The 23,092-nt window shown below is 39.2% G+C and overlaps 1 protein-coding gene across 4 annotated transcripts in view; it reads left to right on the forward strand.

The window, feature by feature from the left end:
- Positions 1–560: 560 nt before the first annotated feature.
- The window catches only part of LOC111569235 (RNA-binding Raly-like protein), a 111,325-nt gene continuing 88,793 nt past the window's right edge, over positions 561–23,092 (forward strand). The window contains exons 1-2 of one of the 4 annotated variants that reach the window (XM_035948628.2): positions 564–1,458; positions 1,554–1,656. The gene's annotated coding sequence lies outside the window, so the exon portion shown is untranslated. Of the gene's footprint in view, positions 1,657–23,092 lie in introns of all 4 variants that reach the window. The other 3 variants (XM_055007170.1, XM_023271302.3, XM_023271293.3) reach the window with 3 other exon arrangements.

The following is a 23,092-nucleotide window of genomic DNA, read 5'->3' on the forward strand; positions in this document are numbered from 1 at the left end:
CACTGTCGTTGCAGCATTTCTCAGGTATAATCACATAGCCTTAATTAATAGTATAGCTGCATCTCTGTTCTATACTGTAAAGTAATTATCCCCAAATTCCCCCTTCGAGTTATACATAATGGATGGTGGTGTCTTTAACCAACTCATTAGAGTCAAACGCATGACGTATATCCATACATAAACATGCATTATTAAACAGAAATAGTATGCAAATGGGGACACAGCTATTGGTGGCACTGTTTGTTCTTAACTGGGCAAGTTTCGTGGACGAGGGTGGTTGTTTTTGCTTATTCTTCTCTGAGGCACGTTGCGTTTCAGCACTGTCCAGATTTCAGCACCACGGACAGCCACGACTGCATGTGAGGCTATATGGGCTGCATTTCAGCACCACGGACAGAGATCCGCGTTCTTTTAATGCGGTTGTGCTGTTTTCCGCGATGTAACAAAAAGCACACGAGCCTCCATCCCTCATAGGAGAACAGGAGGAAGGATGCCGTATATGTAGAAGCCGGTGAATGAAATCAAAGCATGCCTGAATCCTGCCGTGGCGGCGTGAGCTCTGCATCTTTAAAACAGGGGAGGGGAGAAAAAAAAAGGAAGGAAGGAGGAAAAAAGCCCCCCAAAAATACACACTACCAGCTCAGTCATAACTGTGGGATGATAAGGACTACCTCTTTTTACTTTTGGAGAGAGACAAGCCGTTAGGAGAGCATTCAGCATCAGCTGTTCAGCACTGGTCTCTCATTGCTGGAAGTCGGGGCTGAATCAGTCACATGACAGAACTGGAGGCAGAGATCTAGAGAAAAGGCACAGCATTTCGGCTCGCACCGCCATACTGTATTTTGAGCCATATCACATTTTTATTGCAACATTTTACTCCCGCTCGGTGAGTACATTTCCAATGGCTTTTTTGTAAGCATTTTTTGTCTTTTTAATTGCCCCCCTTTTTTTGTTTTTCCTCCTTTTGCTGGTGGTTTGAAATTTGAGCGTTTGACATGGTGGTTTTGAGCGTTTTTCCACATCCAGGCTTCAAGTTTTTAGCATGCAGTTATTCTGATGGAGAGTGCCAAGAGGGTGAACGGGTGCGTTATCGGTCTTGAGAAAGCCGTTACTTGCTTGCAGTTTTGTTTCGAGGGTCGAAACCAAGCAGCTTTTGTCAGTCGTTGAGATTTTTGCGAACATTCGCTGGGTGGTTTTGGAAAGCATTTTTAATTTTTTTTGTTTCTGTCGACTTTTGCTGTTGCTATGCTTTGGTTTGCATTTTGCAGTGTTGTTTGTTTGCCTTCGAGTTTTGTGATTTTGATGTCTCGGTGAATCTCACCGATCAAACCCCTCCTTGCTTTTACTTTGCTCTTCTTTTCTTTATTGAAAGAAAAAAAACACACAAAGCAGAAGGGATTCATTTTTAAAGCCCGCTGACGTTTTAACGTGCTACTTTTCTTGCAGCCGAGCTCACAGGTTTGTTGTTTTTGCGTTTCTCTCTTTTTCCGATTTCATTATACTTTTGCTGGTGGCAGTGTCAAGTATTTTTGGATGTTATTTTTTTTGACTAGATGATGCTGGGTGGACGAGGGGAGTTTTGATTCTTGGGGGAGTTCAAAATGCGTTTTTGTTTTCTATATCAACGAGGATGAACAGACATTTTCCCTCTTGCAGGTATATGAATACACGAGTGGATAAGTTTCTGTGTTTGCAATAAAGAATGAGGTAACAGAAATATGCACCTGTGGCTGACGTGTTATTTTATAAGGCTGGCTACATTTGCTCATTAGAGAAAGAAAGGCTTATTTTATCAATGTTACCTGAAGGTTACCTGCTGTTATCGATCTGTATGTATATATATGTGGGAAAAAAAGGGAAAGCAATCAAGTGTCCTGGTCAACAATTCAACAACAAGGATTGGAAATCAGATCGTTTTGATCACAATGTTTCCTTTGTTTTTTGAGTTCAACAATCTCCAAGGCATCCACGCTGAAGGAATAAATGTAAGTAGCTCCATGCAGCTCCCTGGGAAGGATGCACTGTACCCACTGTGATGATCTCCCACTGATAAACTATTGAAACTCCATCCATATGTGGAGGAGCAGGAATAACAATTATCTCTGCTGCAGCAGGCAGGGTTTTTTTTTTCTGGCTAACAAGTTAAAGGAGAAAATAATTACAGTTTCCATTGCAGTGTGTCATACACACCTTAAGTGCCCTCCTTACTGCTGGACAAAACTCCAATCGGCTTTCATAGGCCCGTGATGCATTTAAATACTCTTGGATTTGTCAAATCTGATATTGCAGGAAATGCATAGAGCCACTGACAGGACTAAAAGAGGACTTAGAGTGATTTAATCCTTCAAGAGGCAGGTTTAACTTCAGATTACTGGTGTGCTGCAGGAAATGCAAACAGGACTAAATAGACATCATGTAGTGTTAGGGGAAAAGGGCCACAGATTGCTACCAGTTAGTGGAATCATTTGCTGTATGTATGTGTGTGTGGACTTTCTGCAAGTCCTTGAAGAGATGAGTCTGCAGGCAAGAAGTATTGGTGTTTAGAAGAATCTACAAACCTCCTCCTTCAGCTTTCCATTCCAAAAAAAGAGCAAGAGTTCATCCCTTTGCTTCATCTCGATCCACGTGTATGCAGTTTAATAGAACACAGATTTTGTCAGTGCAATATTGTCGGCCTATAAAACATATGAGAGCGGACCATTAAGTCTGTGGATAGACCGTTAAGTCCCGGTGTCATTAAACAGGCTGCCAACAGTAGATCTGCGATAGTGAAAGCAGCACAACTCAATGGGTAAACTTCTCATTTCTAATAAGGCAAACTGATTAGAGCAATTAAGATGAGACATTTTACCACGTATTGAGTAGCTGTTATCACGTATCGATTCCCCTCCGCCTCGCGTTCAATCTATGCAGGCCATAAAGCAGATGTAGATAAAGAGCCACGCGGAGGTTTTAATGGTTTCCAATTTGTGAGACAATTTGGAAACAGTGTGTGGAGTTCAGCAGGAGGGTCGGTGGTGCCGTCATGTGGCAGCTTCTTCACAGACAGAGTTGTCGGCAAGCAGGTTTAAGCCACAAAAGAGGTGTGAAATTGTGGATCTGCGACAAAAAGCGGTGCAAGAACCCAACCTGACAATTTATGGTACAAGTTTGTCATTTCTGCTCTGATTTGATTAGATTTTTCCCTGCAACTCTGCTGCAAAACTGCTTCAGCCATGAATATTTAAACACATTTAAATCTGACACTAAGTCACTAGTTGAAAGAATGGGTTTAATTTCAGGGCCTTTTAGTTTCAGCCTGAAACCGAAGCATTTTCAGTGATTATATTCTCAGGCAGCTTCTTCAAGGCAACACGTTTTCCTCGTCTTTGTCTCCCCACAAACATTTGCCTAATTCAATCAAACCAGGGCTTTTACACACCTTTCTAGCTGTGTAAGTTTTTTCTTTTTTCTTTTCACGATGCCACAAAAGCAACACCTTCAGTGGCGTCCCCTTTGTGCGTTTTAATCCTTCCTCTTTTTCTTCTCAAATCAGTCCATTTGTTGCCTCTCAAACCTCAAATCGCCGCATCGCAACACATCGACACGTCTGCTTGAGAGGTGTTTCTGCAACGCCGCCACAGTATGAGCTCCTGGACATCCCTCCTGCTAAGCATTATGATAGCTTCTATTACGTCCTGCAGTGTTGTGTCTCCCCTCCAGGCAGGTTTTGCTGTTATCTGGGCCATGCCAGAGCTCACACAGGAGACTTACGGGGGGGGAGTATGAGAGTTCAGGTGTGGATATTACCTCTGCTAGCATGAATAAAACATCATGCAGCTGTATGCACTAAGTGCGTGCTTAACTACGGGACGGGTGCGTCGGCGTGGCTGCAAGTTTTAAGATGCACAAGAAGCAGCAGTGGACATTTACTGGGTTTATGGGCTGTTTTTTTGGTTTCATAAAGCAGATGAAAGTTTATGAGTAAACACCTTTTTATGATCAGTTGAATTCATGCTTGTTGCAGAGTCAGTTGAAAGTTTATACTCATATTTAGTATTGTTTTTTTTTTATTGGAATCCACTGATTTCTGGCAATTTTGGTCATATTAAAGGGGTTGGATGCTGTTTTTCTGCATTTTACCACTGAAAATGTTTAAACTGGTACATGAAAGTATAGTAGTATTACAAAAAAAATGTAAATTACTGCATTGTTTACATGTTACATCTACTTAGAGTCATACTTAGCTTTCTTAACTAGTAAGTGATGCCTTCACAAGGACTACTAGTACTCATTACTGCATTATCTTCATGTTCTTTCAGGAACAATATTAACTATAAATGAATCATTTTCGAGTAAAATAATGTACAGTAGCTAGCTGTTTTCACCCATGAATAGTGACTAAATCCCTAAATCAAGAAGAAAAGGCAGCTTTGGTGCTTTCTAAAAGGCAAAATCTGAGCAAAAAAGCTTCTAAATCTTCATTTTTGTAACCACATAGCAACAAAAGCAGCCTACAAGAGTGTATCAACACTTCCTCACAGCTTCTTTCATCTGCATTTTAGCAGCTGGACAACCAAACCCATGTCTATAAGACCTGGAGTATCTAACGGTATTTACATTGTGGTTTATTTCCCTCAATGAGGCCTCCTCCTCCTCTTCTTCTTGCTGCCCTCTTTCCCAGATAAACAGCTTACCTTTGGCCTGACTCGTTCAGCTGAGCGTTAAGTATCGTCCTTTTCTGAGCTGTTAATTTGATAAGTGAGGAGATCTCACGCTTCATATTCTCAGCAATTAAACCCAGATGTGAATAATAGGGTCAGGCTGAGTGACTTTCCAGTGTCTATTATGGGAACCATTCGAGTTATAGTGCATCACTGAAACGAGACATGCAGAGACCTGATGGTAGTTTTAGAATCTTTTGTATTAGTTACCATATATTTCATTAACATTTGTTTTTTGTGTGTGAGTTTCTGTCTTTATACTTGTAAAGATGGTACTGAAGACATAAACAGGAAAGAGTGGTTTTTGAGGAATTATTATTCTTCGACCTTTTGTTTAAATATAGAAAACAAGGCGGTGTGTGCACGTTTGTGTAAAAGAAGCCAGTCACAGCAGCATCAGTGCAGTTTAAAAATGCCCAGTTAAGCAGCAGTTACTTCTCTTTCCTTATCGAGAGCAAACTAATTCACAGAGGAATTACTTTTTTTCTATATTTAGCAGGAATTCAGGCTCATTCTGTGTGATTAGGAGGAACTAAACCAGACTTTACATGTGTCTTTACTTATTTTTCACTAGAGAAAAGTGGGTTTTACATAGTTTTTTATTGTCAGCTCAGTGTGCAGTTATTGATCCAGCTATCATCAAAGCTTCCAGGGTACATCTGTGTCAAGTTCAGAAAACATATTCAATACAATTTTCTAATCACACTATAAAGTTAAATTCCACCCAGCAGCAGCAGCAGCAGCAGCAGCAGCATCACATGGGATCAAAACACTGAAAATTAGTTTTTAGATTACATATAGATTTGGGATCGCTGCTGCAGATTCAAATATGCATTGTTTTTCTAGTGGGAACTGAATCAAAATTCACATCGTGGAGTTTTCTGCAGCAGCAACTTTCCCCCCAAACCCTAGTAATTAAACTGTAATTTTAGAAAATGCCGACTCTCATTGTGGCTACACAATCTTGTTTCATCACACTTAACTTTTTGGCATATTAATACATGTTTTTCACATCAGCCTGCCAAACATCATCATTAAAGTTTAGCCTTCAGGCAGGAAGATGACCGAGCTAAAGATGATTCGCCAGTTTTCTGCTCACGCCTGTCTTTCCCTGTGGGGTATATATAGAATTATGGAAATATGGCTGAAATGTCTTGGCAGAAAACAACAATGTTGCCCCATAAAACAGCATGAATATAATATTCACATACACACAAATCCACACATATATTAGTGAAGGCGAAGCAGAAGAGAGAAACAGAGGAAAATAAAGATTTTGCAGTTCCTGACCTTCGAAAACTGATTCTGTAGTGAGATTTTTCTTTCTTTTCTGATTTGTGTGGGCATTTATTTAAATTCTACTGAGCATCCAGTGTCCTCCTCAACACTTCTGCTAACCTGATTGTGTTCTCTATTAAGATGAGTAGTGTGCCATGTGAAAAGGCAAGCTGATCTAAAAGCACGTTTTTCATGCCCACCAGGATGAAATGTCGTCTTTACCTCCTTGAAACACAGAAACGAAGCAGAGCCAGCAGTAGTAAGTGCATGAAACAAATTGCACTTGAAAATAATTAAAGCGGCAAAAAAAAAAAAAACAAAAAAAAAGATAAAACATGAAAATAACACAGAGCAAGGTCTGGTCTTACAGGTCAATTTGTAAAGGTTAAAATCTGATTGCATAATAAGACACAAAAACTTTCTAGTTTGCCAAAGGCGTCGTATAAGACTTAATTAATGTAACATTAAAATGCAAACGCAAGTACTACTGGCAATTTAGAAATGACCAGGGCACTGGGATAATACATGCAGGAACATCATGCCTTGGAAGCATCTAATTGGAGAGATAATTTTTGTTTGCAGCTGTATAAGCAGTAGAGTTTTTCTCGCAGCAATTAATTCAAGGCACTCGTAGTGTGTAAGAGCACCAGAACACTGGTTTCAGTGAGGAGACACAGGTACAAACAAAGTGTACAACTTGATCCATGTTTCTCAGGCACATATCTGGTACGTCTAAGTGGCTGTGTGATGTTTGCTGGGTCCGCGAGAGAAAAATAAACAAACAAATCGGAAATAAAACGAGGCAGCAGAGTGGCATGAAGCCTTCCAAAGCAGGTGGCGGAGCCGTCCAGATGCTGCAGAGAAGCAGCGAAGCAGATAATGTCCTGCCTAGATTACCTCAGGGACCCCGATTACAGTGGAGAGTCCTCATCTGGGTCAGCTCCAAGCTGGTTCTGCAGGAATCAGCTGTTCTCTGCTGTCGTCCTGCTGGCCTCAGCTGTCTCTCACCTGCCTGTGACCAGTTTGTGGATGTATCGGCATACTGAACGCCACAACCTCAACAGGCATGATACAGTGTAGTGAGCTGTAGAACTGCTGAACAGGCCTTCAGAGCACAAGCTCAGGGGCCGGGGGGGGCCACAGGTCAGGATTTCTGACTGAGATTAGATTTCTTCCAGCAAAGTCAATCAAATGAGTTTGGCTGAAATGATTCCTTGAGTTATACGAGTAGTTTGATTACTAAAATTCCTATAGGCAAAATTCTCTGATTCATGGCTTCGTTTGATCCATTACATACTAGACCCCAGGTCACTAACTAACCCTGACCCAGATTTCATCCTATACAGACCCGGACCGAGGAGGATTTTAAATTTGACGGGACGCTTTTATTTTAAGCGGCGCAGCTTTTCTAGTGTTTATGTCATTTAGCAGATCAGAGGTCTGAGCTACAAAGACAGTTCAACATATCCAGGCTTTCTTTGTGTGAGTCAGCTCAACAAAAACTGAAACCTCAGTCAGAGTTAACAGGTATTAAGGTGGTTATCAACTTTCTTTGTTAACTCAGACTTTCCGCCTCAAACTCGTCACACAAACAGGAGCGTTTAACCATCATTTGACTCGTTTTCTGCACAAAATGAACCAATCAAGAATGGGTTGTTTTAATGGAGAACAATGAGGAACATAAAAATTTATGAAGGTAAAAAGTTGTTACTGGAAATGATGTGAGCAGGAATGCTGGTAGAAAAGTGTTAAATATATTTATTTTACTGATCAATGTGGCTGATTATTGATAACTGACAGCTGCACAATCAAACTATCAAATTTCAAACATCAAACATGATATTGTACTGAAGTGCATGTAGGTCTGACACCGTCTCATAATGAAGGAAATCCGTTTTCTTATTTGTTCAGCTGCAGTACCACCAGTTAAACGGAATCCGATTACTCGATTAATCGGCAGAATAATCAATAGAATACTCGATTACTAATATAATCAATAGCTGCAGCTCTACAAATAAGTGTAAAAGCCTTAAAATGTCAATAGGCATATAAATAACTACAAAGTAGGAAGAAAATGACTACAAAAATACCAGATGACTAAAAGAAACTACTATGAGATGCAGAGCAATCTAAAAGAGTTACAAAAAAAACCCAAAAATGAAGTGAAAAATGATGATAAAGAGATGCAAAACGACCACAAAGAGACATTAAACAAGGCACAAAATAATTAGGAGGAGATGTAAACAGACTACAAAGAGACAAAATGATTCAAAACAACCAGAGAAACATAAAATAACTCAAAACGCAACAGAAAAGCACAAAGCAACCACAAAGAGACACAAAATGATTGTGAGGAGAAACAGTCTGCAAAGAGACAACCTGACACAAAACAACAAGAGAAACACAAAATAACTCAAAAAGTGAGAAAATTTCAAAAAAGAAATGCAAATTGACTACAAAGAAACACAAAACTGCCACAAAAAGCCCAAAATGACAACAAAGAGACACAAAACAAACACATTAAGATACAAAATGATGATGAGGAGATGCAATCAGACTACAAAGAGACCAAATGATAGAAAATAACCAGATAAACACAAAATGACTCCAAAAAGTCAATAAAGAAATGGCAGCTGATGACAGAGAAACACAAAACAGCCAGGTTAAAGCACAAGATGAATACGAAACACAAAACAACCACATAAAACACAGAATGATTATGAAGAGATGCATCAGACTACAAACAAAGTGATACAAATTAACCTGAGGAACACAAAATGACAACAAAGAAATGCTAGTCGACTACAAAGAAACACAAAACAGCCACATGATAGAACAAAAGGACAGCAAAGAGACACTAAACAACTACAAAGAGGCACAAAATGATTACTAGGAGATTCAAACAATCTACAAAAAGACAAAATGGTCTAAAATAACCAGATAAACACAAAATGACTCCAAAAAAGAAATGCTAATCGACTACAAATGAACCCAAAACAGCTACAAAATAGCCCAAAATGACTACAAAGAGACACAGAATGACATCAGAGGAAGACAAAATAGCAGCAAAAACAAATAAAGCAAGCACACGATGCAGGAAGCCACAAAACAACACAAAAACTCGACATTTCTTTCAGTCTGAGTGTCTAGAGGCGCTCAGGGCCTTTTACATGCCCCTGGAGTACACTGGCGAGGAACAGAAGAAGTTCAAAACAGGAGTCAGAGGATTGAAATCTTTGAAGCTCATATCCAGAAATAGAGTTGCAACATGTCTGCAAACAAATTTTATTTACCAACTAAAACAGTCTGTGATCACTTCATACAAAATGATGTCAAAAGGTGGGAAAAAGTAAAAGTATGTTGTTTTGTCTGGACAGACTGCTCCCTCGCTGCTACTGTAGAGGAGTTTGGACTTAAATATTAACTTTTTTTTCTGTAGGTGGGACTGCAAACCTTAACTTTATTTACAGATTGCAATTTGAATGGGTGTAATGCTGCACAGCACAGTGTTTTTAAGGTGATTTGTTCTGAATCAGGTGTATTTACATTAAACTCTTGCCTAGTGCTTAGTTTAACACAGGAAATTAAACTGAATTCAGAGAAACCAACATTTTCTTGTATGTAGGCTGTAAATGATTTAATTGGAAATTGATTAAATATGCTTGTTTTGATTAAATATGGATTCTACAGATAGTAATACATTTTTTAAATGTTTCGCGCATTTGTCAGAAACAAGGATGGCACGTCTCATGTATGTAATTAACCAGGCTATTTGCTAATGCACTCTAATTGGGTTTCTAGTGATTCTTGTTTGTTTTAAGCCTTAAAAGTTCACCTCATTAGTGAAATGCACATGCATTACTATTCAAAAGTTTGGGGTCACAAAGGCAATTTTATGCTTTCCATGAAAACTCACACATATCTGCACAAGGGTTTTCTAATCATCAGTTAGTCTTTCAACACCATTAGCTAACACAATGTAGCATTAGAACACAGGAGTGATGGTTGCTGGAAATGTTCCTCTGTACCCCTATGGAGATATTCCATTAAAAATCCCAGCTAGAATAGTCATTTACCACATTAACATTGTCTAGACTTTATTTCTGATTAATTTAATGTTATCTTCACTGAGAAAAAAATGCTTTTCTTTCAAAAATAAGAACATTTCTAAATGACCCCAAAGTTTCCAACAGCAGTGAATATAGATGTAAATTCCGATTTAAATCTATAAACAAATAAGAAGCAAATAAGAAGCACACAGAGAATCAGATATGCAGCGTGAGATGGTTGTAAATTATGCAAAAGATGCTGGAAATATTCATATATAGAGGAGTTGATATAAGGTATGCAGAAATTTCCCATACAGATATTTCAAGGAGATAAACTGAATGGGAGGAGAGAAAGAGATGGAGAGAGAGAGATATTTCAACACAGAGGCATCTTGACTCACATACTCATGAGGATCATGACCTCAATTTTCAGTGTCTGCCACTAGGAAAGCACAGGTGCACTCAAGAAGAGACGGCTAGCTAGCTAGCTAGCTATTGAGTTTGTGTACCCCTGAGGGCAAAAACATGTCCACCGAGCAAACCTTTTATGTTTCTCTCAACAAACGGTTCAGTCGGGGGTAGCGGAGGGGGGACCATTGGTGATGGTGAAAATGTGTTCTGCTCCACATTCAAAGTTTGATTGAGTCTGACAGGGGATCCTTAACTGACTACAGCATATGGAGACACTAGGGGCTTTTTTTTTCTTTTTTGACTCACATTTAAATGTTGTTTTGTTATTGCAGAACTTTTTACTTACTAAGCAGGAGCAAAAGGGAAAGTGAAGCGGAATTTTTTCTTTTATTTATTGCGCTAAATTGCCGTCTTAGCCTTTGGTTTTATCTGTATGTGACACAAAGTGAGCCCCACCCATATGCGGTAATCCCAGCGGTGTGTTTGTGTGTGTGCACATGTCCCTGCAATTATGCATCCTGCACAGGACTGCGTGCTCGTCGGATTAAGGTTAAGAATGGCAAATGTCTGCCTGATTACACTCCGGCTCAGAGGCCCGCTCAGTGAAATCTGAGAAAAAAAAAACAAGGGACAAAAAACATCTGCCTTTCTCAAATGTAGTCCTACTCACCAGTGGGTTTATGGGTAAAAATAGAACCCCCATAATTTAATTGCCCACTTAGCCAAAAAAAAAAGCAATCTTCTCCTGCAACATTAATAGCTTGTTGACATCTTGCAGCGAGCCACAGTCTATCAGGTGGTGTGTGTAAATAAGGCTTCATTCTTTATATTGATTTTTTCTCCAGGTTCTGACTTCAGAGGAAATAAAGCAGCACATTGCTGTGTGTTCTCTGTAATACCGGCAGCTATTTTAGCCTTTAGTTTCCATCCATTTTCTCTAATAAACATTACGAGCCTGCAGTCGTCATCAGAGAAGGATGTGGTTTGGATATTTAGCTTTTAGTGCATCTAAATAAAACTATACATTTTTAAGGTGTTGTTTCACTCAAACAGCCTGATTTAGCATTATTAGAGGAGATTAGCTTTACTTAGTTATGAATTCACCTAGTTTGGATGGCTAGTATGGGTTTACTGAAGGGTGCAGCTTCTAGTAATGCAAAGGGGCACATTTAAAACAGCATTAGTGTTAAACTTTGCGTTTGCATGTCCCATAAACCAGTGCTGGCCTTCAAGCAAAGCAATATCCACTTATCTTAATCAGTACTATCACTTATACTTTCCGTAAACTGATTATGCAAAGGTCCACTACTGTCTGCAGGATGTAAATTTTATCATCTCCCCAAGTCTACAAGAGTCTGCATGGATTCCTCTGCTGCCCCAATAATGGCGTCCATGTGGCAACTACAATACAAGGGCGATGGTGCACATGCTTGGTAACAGTGTGCATTTACAGAATACATACATATCCCATTGTGCATGCAGGGAGTGTAATCCTCCAGACAGACTCCTGTGCACTAAAAAATGATATAATAACAACTATGCATCTGTGGTGTCTGCATCTTCCCAAGTGTGCATCCACAAGGGAGTGTAATCAAGGCTTAAGTCATCCGTAGAGTTATTTTTTAAATTTATTAAGAAGCTTAAAGAAGTCAGGAAAAAAAAAGTTTAATTTCGTGTAGCATAAATGCCTTTTTCTCTTTGTTTCCTGCCTGCCTGATAAACTCCTCAGACTTGGAACCGCTGTCATAAACAACAAATGTTTCTATTCATTTATTCATCAGCTGGGCCAGACAAAGCCCACCAGTGAGGGCTCCTGCCTTTCCTCGACTTTGTTTAGTTTCGTTAAAACACAGAACAGGTGATCTCAGACGGCAACAAAGGCCAGAATGATATCTTCTCACTTCTCGCCTCTTGTTTATTTATTTCTCTGTCTCTTTCTTATTAAATAGAGACTTGGAAAAACTCTGGGTTGAGAAAAAAAACAATGAATTCAATGAAGAAATGATAAGAGCGGCACACGGGAACGAACCGTGTGTGAGACATGTGGCTCGGTGAGGACACCAGTCTCTGGCAGCTGTGACAGTCAGGCAGCAATGTGGAGGTCTGCTGTGGAAACGAGGGTTTCAAAGTCTGAGTTCCCGAAACAGCAGCTTTGCCCCTTTTTAAATGTAGCCCTGTCAATCAGTGCTGCCATGTACTGCGGGAACCTAGATGTTTTTGAGGAATTTGTCAAGGTTTCATCAAATATACGTTGTTTCTGGACAAGATGCTAAAATCATAGCAGTTTCTTACATACATTCGTCAAATATAACACTAATAACAAGCACCCAGTTAGCTTAGCTTAACAGAATTTAGCAGAAAGACTGAAGATGGCTAATCTGGCCCATTTCGCAGATTACAAAACTCAGCTATTAGTGTTTTAAAAAGCATAAAAACGCAACATTTCTTTAACTAATCTATACAAAACCCATATATTGAGGATTTTGAGCAGGAATAGTTCAGGTGCAGTAGCTTTGTGCTAAGCTAAGCTAACTAGCTGCTAGGTACAGCCTTATATTTCGCACCCAGATATGAGTGGCATCAATCTTTTCATCACATTCTCTGCAGAGAAACAAATGAGCATGTTTTCCACAACAAACACAAGTATTGATTTTAGACTATTGTTGCTCCCAGTGGAAAATAGAGCTTCTAATTTAGCCGCAAACTTATGAGTAATTTCATTTCAAATCAACCTTGCTGTCAAAAAATAAAGTCAGATAAAACTGTATTGGGACATTTGGAGCAACTTTTTATACTAGAGGGCTAAAACTTAGGAATAAGATTGCTTTTCAGTCTGTCAATCACAAACCAAAACAATTACATGACCTTTTAGGGCCACTTCCTTCAAAATCTGTCTAAACTGTCTATGACCTGTTAACTAAAGTGTAAGAAAGACTTTCTGTTTACATTATTTGATCTCATTTCTTCTTTTTATTTATTTTTTTCCCAAGCCATGGGGAGCTAACTGCAAAGAAAATCCATTTCTGTCAGTCTCCGACGAGTCAGCGGATGACAGTGAATACATTTGTCAGGGGTAGATGTAAAGCCGTCGCAAGCCACAGGAGCTCAACAGCTCAGTAATGCAGGTAGAGCCACAGTTTCTGCATGCAGTGCAGCACCTCGTACAAGTCGAATGAAGGGGGACATCTGCTTGAGTTTCGACTTATTTTACTATATTCTAAGAGACACCTGTCAGTGACATCATCGGGGGAATACAAACATAATTAAGTAATCAAGCAGACACATTACATATGTAAATGGTATTAATTGCAGACATGGGTTTGAAATATTCATTCAAATTAGTCACATCATTTAGGCAGGGATCTCTTCCCAGCGAGTGTAATCATTGAACTAATTAGGTCAGTCGATGCAAGTTGAAACAATTTGAAAAGCAATTTCACTTTCCAATTAATTCTGGGATAAGAGAATGAAAGCAATATAGGATGCAAATGTGTGAAGCAGCAGCAGCAGTAGTAAGGATGCAAACAGCACCTTTAGAAAATCAGAGCGACTGAAGCACGCCGAAAGACTGAGAGGAATTTCAACCTGGGCTGTTATTGTTTTTCAAGGTTTGTGGGTCAGAATGTGTGTTTGCCGAGATGACAGTCTGTTTGGATTTTGGAAGTATCTCAAGAACGCCATTCAGCGCTGTGGAGCTGAATGCCGTCAGATGAAAGCCGAGCACTCTTTCACCTTTCTGATACAAAACAAACCACTTAAGAGTTCGTAACCAGCTGCAGAGTGCACACTGTATATAGAAAACACACGAGCGACACTCACTCGCTCAGCTGAGTAGTTCACTTTGACATCTCTATTAAATTCTGAAGCGGGATTATAAGACAAATATCCTTTTTTTTGCCTGAAAATTCATGTTATATAATGGCAGCCAGAACAAAAACAGCTGTAGGGTTTTGAAATTCCAACTTATTACAAGTATTTGAACTAAACCCTCACTAATTTTTAGTTTATGGCATGGTCAGACACAACAGAGATGACATTTACGAATAACAAAATGAATTGTAAGAGAAGGAGAATAGATTAGGCCTGTTTTCAGCCCTGCAGAGAGTTTGGTTTCCTCCGTTCTGATCTTTGAGTTGACGTTGATGATATTGTGAAGGATGATGGTGAATTTATGAGCCGTCGCTAATTGCCGTCACGCGTGAGTCCAACATCAATACCAGCCTAATTTTACGCATGATCCGTGATGACGAACGTGAAGAAATATAGCATCAAAAATAGCACATTGTCAATATTTTAGAGACTCCTCTTAAAATTTCAAAAAGCTCATGGCTTATTAAGAGGAGACGAGCTTCTTGTGGCTCCCCTGTAGTTTGCACCCCACTTTGTGCATGTACACCTTTAAAACACCAGGTGACTCTTTGGCAAACTGCTCCTCCAAACAGTGCATGAGGAGGTGACAATAACGAGGCATAGCAGGACTGTCAAGCTTTGAATTTCCATACAAGGTGAAGTGGTGCGCATGGAGCTCCAGTAAGACAAAAGCTGACTGTTTGAAAGGTTTTAAGAGACACAACAGCAAGCTTAACACGTGTTAATGTGATCTAACATTGGCTGCAATTGTTAGAATGTCTGACTAAATGCTGTAGTTTATTACCAACAACAGTGTTCTATTGTTTCCTCTAAAGCCTAAAAATCATATCATCTACATTTTTTCTTGCAAAATCACAAATAGTGTTATAAAATTCCTTGTTCAGGACTGGAACATCCATATAGGAGTCAAGAGGCCGCGATATTTGATTTGGGGAAATTCACACTCCAGCAACCCCAATCAAATGTGAGATTTTAGTTACATTTCTAAACGTGCTTTTTCCTAAAGGTGAAGAAAGTGCTATAATATGCTGCATAATATGACTCTAACTTGCAGTACAATAACTTTACTGCTTATTTTCAAGTTCTTTATGTGCATCATAACAGCTGGTGAGGATGTCAACTATTTGCAGAGGACATAAAGCCTCGGTCTTTACATTTCCCCAACGGTGAAAACAAGTTTTGTATCTTGTTAACATGCCCATATGGTGTTTTTTCAAACTGCTTTAATAAGCAGTCAACACCATATCTGAGCATTTTCACCTTGAAGCTGCAGTGCACCGATGACAGTCTCAGAAACACAAATTTAGCCGTCTGGAGTTTCATACTTGGCAAATCAGAGGTACCAGTCCTGTCAACTTGCAAAATTGGACTTTTTTTTGTCATTATTTTTCTTCAAAATTGGCTTCCGGTTGCAACTTTTCTGACTGAATTACTCCAATATTACAACTTTCTGTTGAATGGGTTTACAGCAGAGTCATTGGTTAGCTGGTGTGCTCAAGCTGCAACAAGTAAGCAGGTGGAGGTAGAAGCAGGGACTTCACAGATTTTTATATTCTAGAGGATGTAATGGTGTGGAGTTGCATCTAAAGCCAAAAGGGATTGTTTTAATTGGAAAAAAAATGTCTAACTTTGTTAAATATGGAGGAATTTTGGGGGGTAAATCAACATCCATCCATCCATTAGCTACACACCGCTTAATCCTCATTAGGGTTGTGGTGGGCTGAAGCTCATCCCAGCCGACCCAGGGTGAAGGCAGGGGACGCTCCGGACAGGTCGCCAGTCCATCGCAGGACTACTTATACAGACAAACAATCCAAGCATTCACACCCACGGACAATTTAGAATCCCAGTTTACCTCAGCATGTTTTTGGACTGTGGGAGGAAGACAGAGTGGAGAAAACCCACACATGCACAGGGAGAACATTAGAAAGATCCCAGGAAGGTGGGGACATGAACCGGGGATCTTCTAGCTGCAAGGCGAAAGTGCTAACCACCACGCCACTGTGCAGCCCGGTAAATCAATAACAGACCATTAAAATTTATACAATTCTATCATTTATATAGCTGCTGTGAATATTAAACCATTCTGAAGGGTTTATTTATAAAATAGATCAACTTTAAGCTGTAAAAAGTCAGCTTGAGACCAAGTCCTGCAGCTGCAACGTCAATGCTTATGTAGTAAAGTAACTAGCGACGACTAAATGTGCTAGACAGTCAACAAAAACAACAACTGAGACGCCATTGTTTATTTGCTATTGTGTGAAATAAAACATTGTTGTTTCAAAGAACGCTCCAACTTTGCTGAATTGGGAACCTTGACAGGCAAAGTAACAGTTGTTTTTGATTTGTTTTCGGCATTTTATTTCAACAGCAAAATAGGAATATTGAATTCTTTGCTTTCTTTAATAGAGAAACGGCTCATCTTTCACAAGTGCATCGTGTGAAATATGCCAAACAAATTTTGTGCAGCCAATATTTGGTACAGCATCTCAGATAAGATGCTGATGAGAGTGTGTAAAAGGACATGTCCTGCATCTCTTACGCCCTTCGTTTCCTCAGCTTTCCCAACACATCATCCTCATTATCACTTCCCTCCTCCCCCACAGTGTTTCTTCACTCGCCATCTTCACAAAATCTCACCTGAAGCCTCCTGAAAGACAGATGCTTTGTCCATTCATTCAGTAATTACATTCCGATGCCAGGTCTTTGCAGGCTGATTATTTAGCTGTCTGTCTCTTCCGCTTTATCTGCTGCCAAGCCACTTCTTCCGTGTTCGCTCCGATTCGGCAGCTCAGGACGGCGGAACATCCACAGATAAGACTCACATCCAGCAACATCCTCCTGACCGTGTTAAACAATGAGAAGAGTGCAAAGTGATTGACCTGCCAGATCTGGGTTTATTTTAGGTCCCATTCATGGAGGGGGAAAAAAAATATCTCTTCACCACAGATGACGAAGTGTTTAACGGCATTGTATATAATGAATTTACCACAACAGTAAAATATGGGAGGAATCTAAACAGTGACATATGGGGGATGGTTTTTGGTGAGCCGGACCAATTAATCAATTTAAGTCGCATATATAGACACACTGCAAATTGTTAGCTTGCAGTTTGCTATGAGAACATAAAGTTAGTTCTCAGAGAAACGGGCCTTCGGGCTGCTATCTTACTTTCTCATATATCAGAGCATCACCAGCTGTTATGGCAGATGGATAAGGCAGCAATCGATTTAACTCAATCCATTTCTATGCAAGCACACAAGAAACCATCTCCGTCTTTCTCTGCTTGTGTCAGTCACTCCCCGGCATCCACTGTCTAATCTAAGCTGATTCCCTCTTTTTTTTGTGTGTGTGTGAAAGACCCAGACTTGCCATTCTTTGATTTTGACACAGATTTTTGCCAACATCAGAGGTGGAATAGCGCTAACTGCATGGACTCAGGTACTGCACCAGAGTACGAATTTTAAGTCTTTTCTTGATAATATGCTACTTTACACTTACATATATAGCACATTTTGCTCAATTGCAATTATTTAGCAGGTGTAGTTAATTGGAAATTGAGCTTGTGGATACTTGTGAAGGCATTCCAATTTGTGCAGACAAAAGAACCAATGGATTACTCGAGAAAATAATGAGCAGATTAATCCATGATGAAATAAAAATTAGTTACAGTCATGCACAAAATAGAAAAAATATCTCAGCATAGTGAACTAATGATATATAATAGCCTGCCAGGAGTACTTTAAATGCATATTCCTGCTAATAATACCTCAATAAGCTGTTGCTATATTGCACTACTGCCAGTTCATAGGTTGATTTTTATATATTTTATTTTATTTTACTTATGCTGTGTTTTGAACCTTTTTTTAAATGTATGGCACTAATACAAAGGCGTGACAGAAACGTCTTTTCATTTCCTCTGTATGTCCAGGACATATAGAGAAACTGACAATAAAAATCTTCTTTGCTATTGTATTCTATTATACGTCTATACTTAAGTAAGATTTTCAATGCAGGGCACATTTTACCAATGTGTTTTTTGTACTTCTACTTACAAAAGGATCTGGAATCTCCTTCCTGGTGGCACAACAAGCAAAGAGGAGTGGCAAAAGTTAATGACAGGGTACAAACGTTAAAGGAAATTCTGTTTCCATTCTCAAATTGATCACCTCAGTGTTTAAAGAGCATGCAGTCTAATTAGTGGGAGTCTATTGTGCTTCTATAATCTTTTTTTTGACTCTTTAATGCATTTTCTACCAAAGATAGCATCGGTGTTAAACATCCAATAGCACAAGCAAAAACAGCTGCACTACACCACAAGGCTAATTCATTAACCTGTCATGTTACTTACGGCTACTGTGGTAATAATGAGAAGCAATGTGTATACAGTATATACACAATAGACACACCATACTGGGTAGAGTCTCGCTTTTGCTCTCAAAGGTGCCTCAATTCTTGATGGTCTGGATTCCGTAAGAAAATATTCTCTTGAGATTCTAGTCCACGTTGATATTTATCACATGATTTCTGCAGATTTACCTTCTTCACATCTCCTCTTCTACCCTCTGTTAAATCTAATCGATTGGATTCAGAGGCCACTGAACTGTCATGTTCAGGAAACCGGCTTGAGACCACTTTCACTATGTGACATTAAAGCGCAAGGTATAAATTTGAAGATAGTAAACTGAGGCTGAAAAGGGAAGCACATGGTCAGCAACAGCACACAGACAGGCCATTCAATCCATCACTGACTGGTATTTAGGGGCCCAAAGTGTGCCAAGAAAGCATTCCCTTCACCATTACATCACCAGTGTTGACACAGGGCAGGTTGGATCAATGCGTCATGCTGTCGATGCCAATACAGATTCCCCAGACTGGACTGCATTTTTCCAATCTCCAAATGCCCAGTTTTGGAGAGCCGGTGCCTGCTGCAGCGTCAGATTTCTGTTAGGAGTAGAAATCCAGCATGGTTTTCTGTTGTTGTGCCCCATGCACGTCAACACTGGGCACATTCAGAGATGCTTTTCTGCACAGTTGTAAATAGTGGTTATCTTGTGCACCGTGACCTTTCCATCAGCTTCAACCCATCTTGTCATTCTCCTCTGACCTCGCTCACCAACCAGGGGTTTCCATCTGCAGAACTGATGCTCACTGGTGTTTGTTTTTTTGCAACACTCTGAGTAAATTCTAGTGACTCTTGTGGTGGAAAACCAAAAACTTTTTTACTAAAACTCCTGACTTGTATCTGCAAAATATTATGCATTGCACTGATGCCACATGACATGATTGGCTGATTGGATTATTATTGCATGAATAAGCAGGTATACAACTGCTCCTAATAAAGTTCTTGGTGTGTATGTATACAGTATGTAAAGTCTGGATAAATGTGTTGCCACAGTGTGATTTGGTTCGCATCCAACAAGTTGTGCTTCATACATGCTCCTGTCCAGTAAGTGGGAGGAAGTGAAGAAGGTCACCCTGCTGACTGCAGACTCTTAGAGGGAGAAAGCACTTAACAACACCCAACAACGCTGGTGAAGTTGTTTTAATTAGTGTCAGTTCAGTAGCACTACGAGACATCTCCAAGCTGTCCGCTAATGGAAAGCTGCTGCTTAGAGTTTGGATAAGGAGCAGAAAGTGTGACCATGCAAACCACATTGGTGCAAACTGCAGTACAGTAAAATTTGTCTTAGAATGTGTATGGACAAAATTTTTGGAGTATGCTGCATTTCATAGTTTTTAAAGTAAGTCTTCAAAGATATATACATAATACTTGTGCATTTATGAAAGTTTTTCAAAGACTCTATTTGGCATTCAGATAATCACACTTCATCAAGTACGTGAATGGAAGCGTCAGACCAGATCTGTTATCAGACACTAGGAAATATATTATTAACTTCCTTTCTGAAAGGTGGATGAGAACACTGACACCACTCTTATGTCTGTTAAGCTTATGTCAACAGCTGTTCACTTAGCTTAGTCGAAGGGCAGGGAGACATAGTCCACTTGACTTTGCCCAAAGATAGCGAAATCTAATGAGCACCTTTAAAACTTACAAACTAAACAAATAGGACTGTGTCAAATGTGAGCTTTAGAAACCCCTTTAGACAGAGGCAAGCTAGCTGTTTTGTGCTAAGCTAACTACTTTTGGTAACTGGTGAATAAGATTTTTTTCTAATAATCAAAGTTGATAAGCTTAGCTTAGCATAAAACAGCTAGGCTAACCATCTCTGGTTATTGATGAATAAGGGATTTCCTAATAGCCAAAGATGATAAGCTTAGCTTAGCATAAAACAGCTAGGCTCACCATCTTTGGTTAATGGCGAATAAGGGATCTTTTAATGAATAAAGATGATTAGCTTAGCATAAAACAGCTAGACTAACCATCTTTGGTTATTGGTAAATAGGGATTTTTTTTCCTAAAATTATGTTTATGACACATCTTTATGCAAATTAGTCCCAGTAAGACATCCTGACATGTTCCAGAACAAGAAAAAAATACACCTAAGGCTGTGACAAGAGTGCAGTGAAGTGAAAAAAATATCAATGCCAATGAGACAGTGGGGGTGAAACATTGAAAACAGGGATTCTTTTTAATTTTCTTCTGTGACCAATTCTGTTATGATATGGACATGAAAATAAGCTGAAAGGCTCTTAAATGAGGAGGTATTTCAGGCTGGAAAGCACTGAAGGAATATTTAAGGTCAGCTGGAGGATCATCATGTTTTCTGAGTGCTGTGTGTGGCTACTTAATAGACTTAGTAGACTTTGCTTTCTTTCCCAACATATTTATTTTTATTTAGGTATATAATTAGCAGAACAGTGCAATAATATGTAAATAAACAGGTAAAATAAATGGAGAGTGACAATCTAATATCAGTATAATATTTGATATTTGGAGTTATATGATACAATTTGTGTTGCTGTCTATTTATGCCTTTTGGAATAGAGCAGGGAAGGTTCATCTCTTATCGCTAAATCCTTTATTATTCCACTCTTCTCTTATTTAAAGCCCAGTGTAATTACATCATTTTCAATAACTTCACTTTTAATTTTTGTTTAAAATTTTGTATTTACATGTACAGAAATGTCAATAAAATTATGAAAAATACACAGAATTTACTTGTGTAATGTAAAACAACACTTAAATTTCACAAGTATTTCCTTTTTTATCTATATTAATAAATTATACTATTAAATTCAAGTTTAATACTGTATATATATTTCTAAAATGAGACAATTACTGACAAATAAGTGAAAAAGAAATGATAATTTACCTAGATTTTATTGTTGAATTAGGGATATCTCATATAATTACAAATGTTTTCACAACAAAATGTGGACTTAATGTTTGGTTATCGGTATATAATATCATTTTTTGTCATTGTATATGTAATTTGTCATATTTTAATATCTTAAATTATCATGCATGACAGGTTTAGGCTTCACAGAAAGACATTTGACCTATGACTCTTTACTCTGTTCCTTGCAGAAATTCTAACAATTAGATGATGTAGCTCAAGGGGGGAACCAACTGCTTTGACTATTCATACTGTACAGTGCAGCCCCTAAAAAAGAATATTGGATTGCAGCAGAATTTGAGCACAAATAAGCATATTAATGAGGGTAAACTGTGGGATGTACTTGGGGAGCCTTTTGTACACTTTTGCAGGCTGGACTGCTGATTCTCTATCAACATGCACAGATTCTTGGCAACCAATCAGCATTCGGCAGCATGTCCACTGAAAACAGCAACTGGATATTTCATGTCATGATAAAAATGATTATATAAGAATCCTGCTGAGAGAGAAAAAGTTTTAAATTCACTATTCAGGCCAGGTGAGGATATTACAGTAGTCCATATGTTGCTCTGACCCACAGTGGAGGAACATGTGCAGTCAAATAATCAGAGTTGTCCTCTCAACATCCGTAAGTCCAATCAAAACTCAGACCTCCCAACCATGTTTATGCTGCACACGAAAGCTTTACTCTGTTATATAACTTTCAGTCTTCAACCTCACTTATTGCAGATGCATATGCAGCATCACCCAGCCTCTCAAAATTGCTAAAAGAAAGACAAAACACGCATTCATCGTATGTGCACTGATGCATATTTTACAGTTGTGATCAGATGTGGCAATTCTGCAGCCCACATTTGTAACTCGAGCGATCCCTCATTTCCCCCACAAACTGCTTCCTAAGCGAGGAGGGGTGGCGGGAGAAAAAAAAAATGCAAAAACATTTTCAAGCTGAATCATGCTCCCTCACATGGGAAATCAACACATTTAAAGCAACAGAAATACCCCACGTAGACTCTCAGGATGGTTCTTCATGGCCTCGTTGTGCTTTCAAGTCTCGTCTCCTGCTCTGGATCTTTGCCGGTGTCATAGTAACGTGTCAGGGTGTGTCATCGTCTTATCCAGGCAACACTTTTTAGAGGAATATGTTAAGGGTTCCTCTTTTTTTCGTGTTGTTTTTTCTGTGCAGGACTGGTGGGGTGTTGCACGCACAAGCCACCAGGAGCCTGTTTTATTTTTAGACAGTCCTGGCGCTGATTGTATTTTGAGTGACTTAAGTGTCGAGAAAATTCGGAGAAACTTTACTGGGTTAGAGACGTCGACCTGGAAAGGTCAGCAGAAATTAGCGGAGTAGGAGGAGAACTTAACCTTTCTCTGGGTTGACTGACAGAGAGACAGAAGTGGCTTGATTGCAGCCATTGTGTACTCTTGTGTTTGATGATAATTACATATCCTGTTGTTTGCTCGGATCCATAAATATTTC

The sequence above is a fragment of the Amphiprion ocellaris genome, chromosome 22 (genome assembly GCF_022539595.1).
Source record: "Amphiprion ocellaris isolate individual 3 ecotype Okinawa chromosome 22, ASM2253959v1, whole genome shotgun sequence".
In the NCBI taxonomy this organism is placed as follows: Eukaryota; Metazoa; Chordata; class Actinopteri; family Pomacentridae; genus Amphiprion; species Amphiprion ocellaris.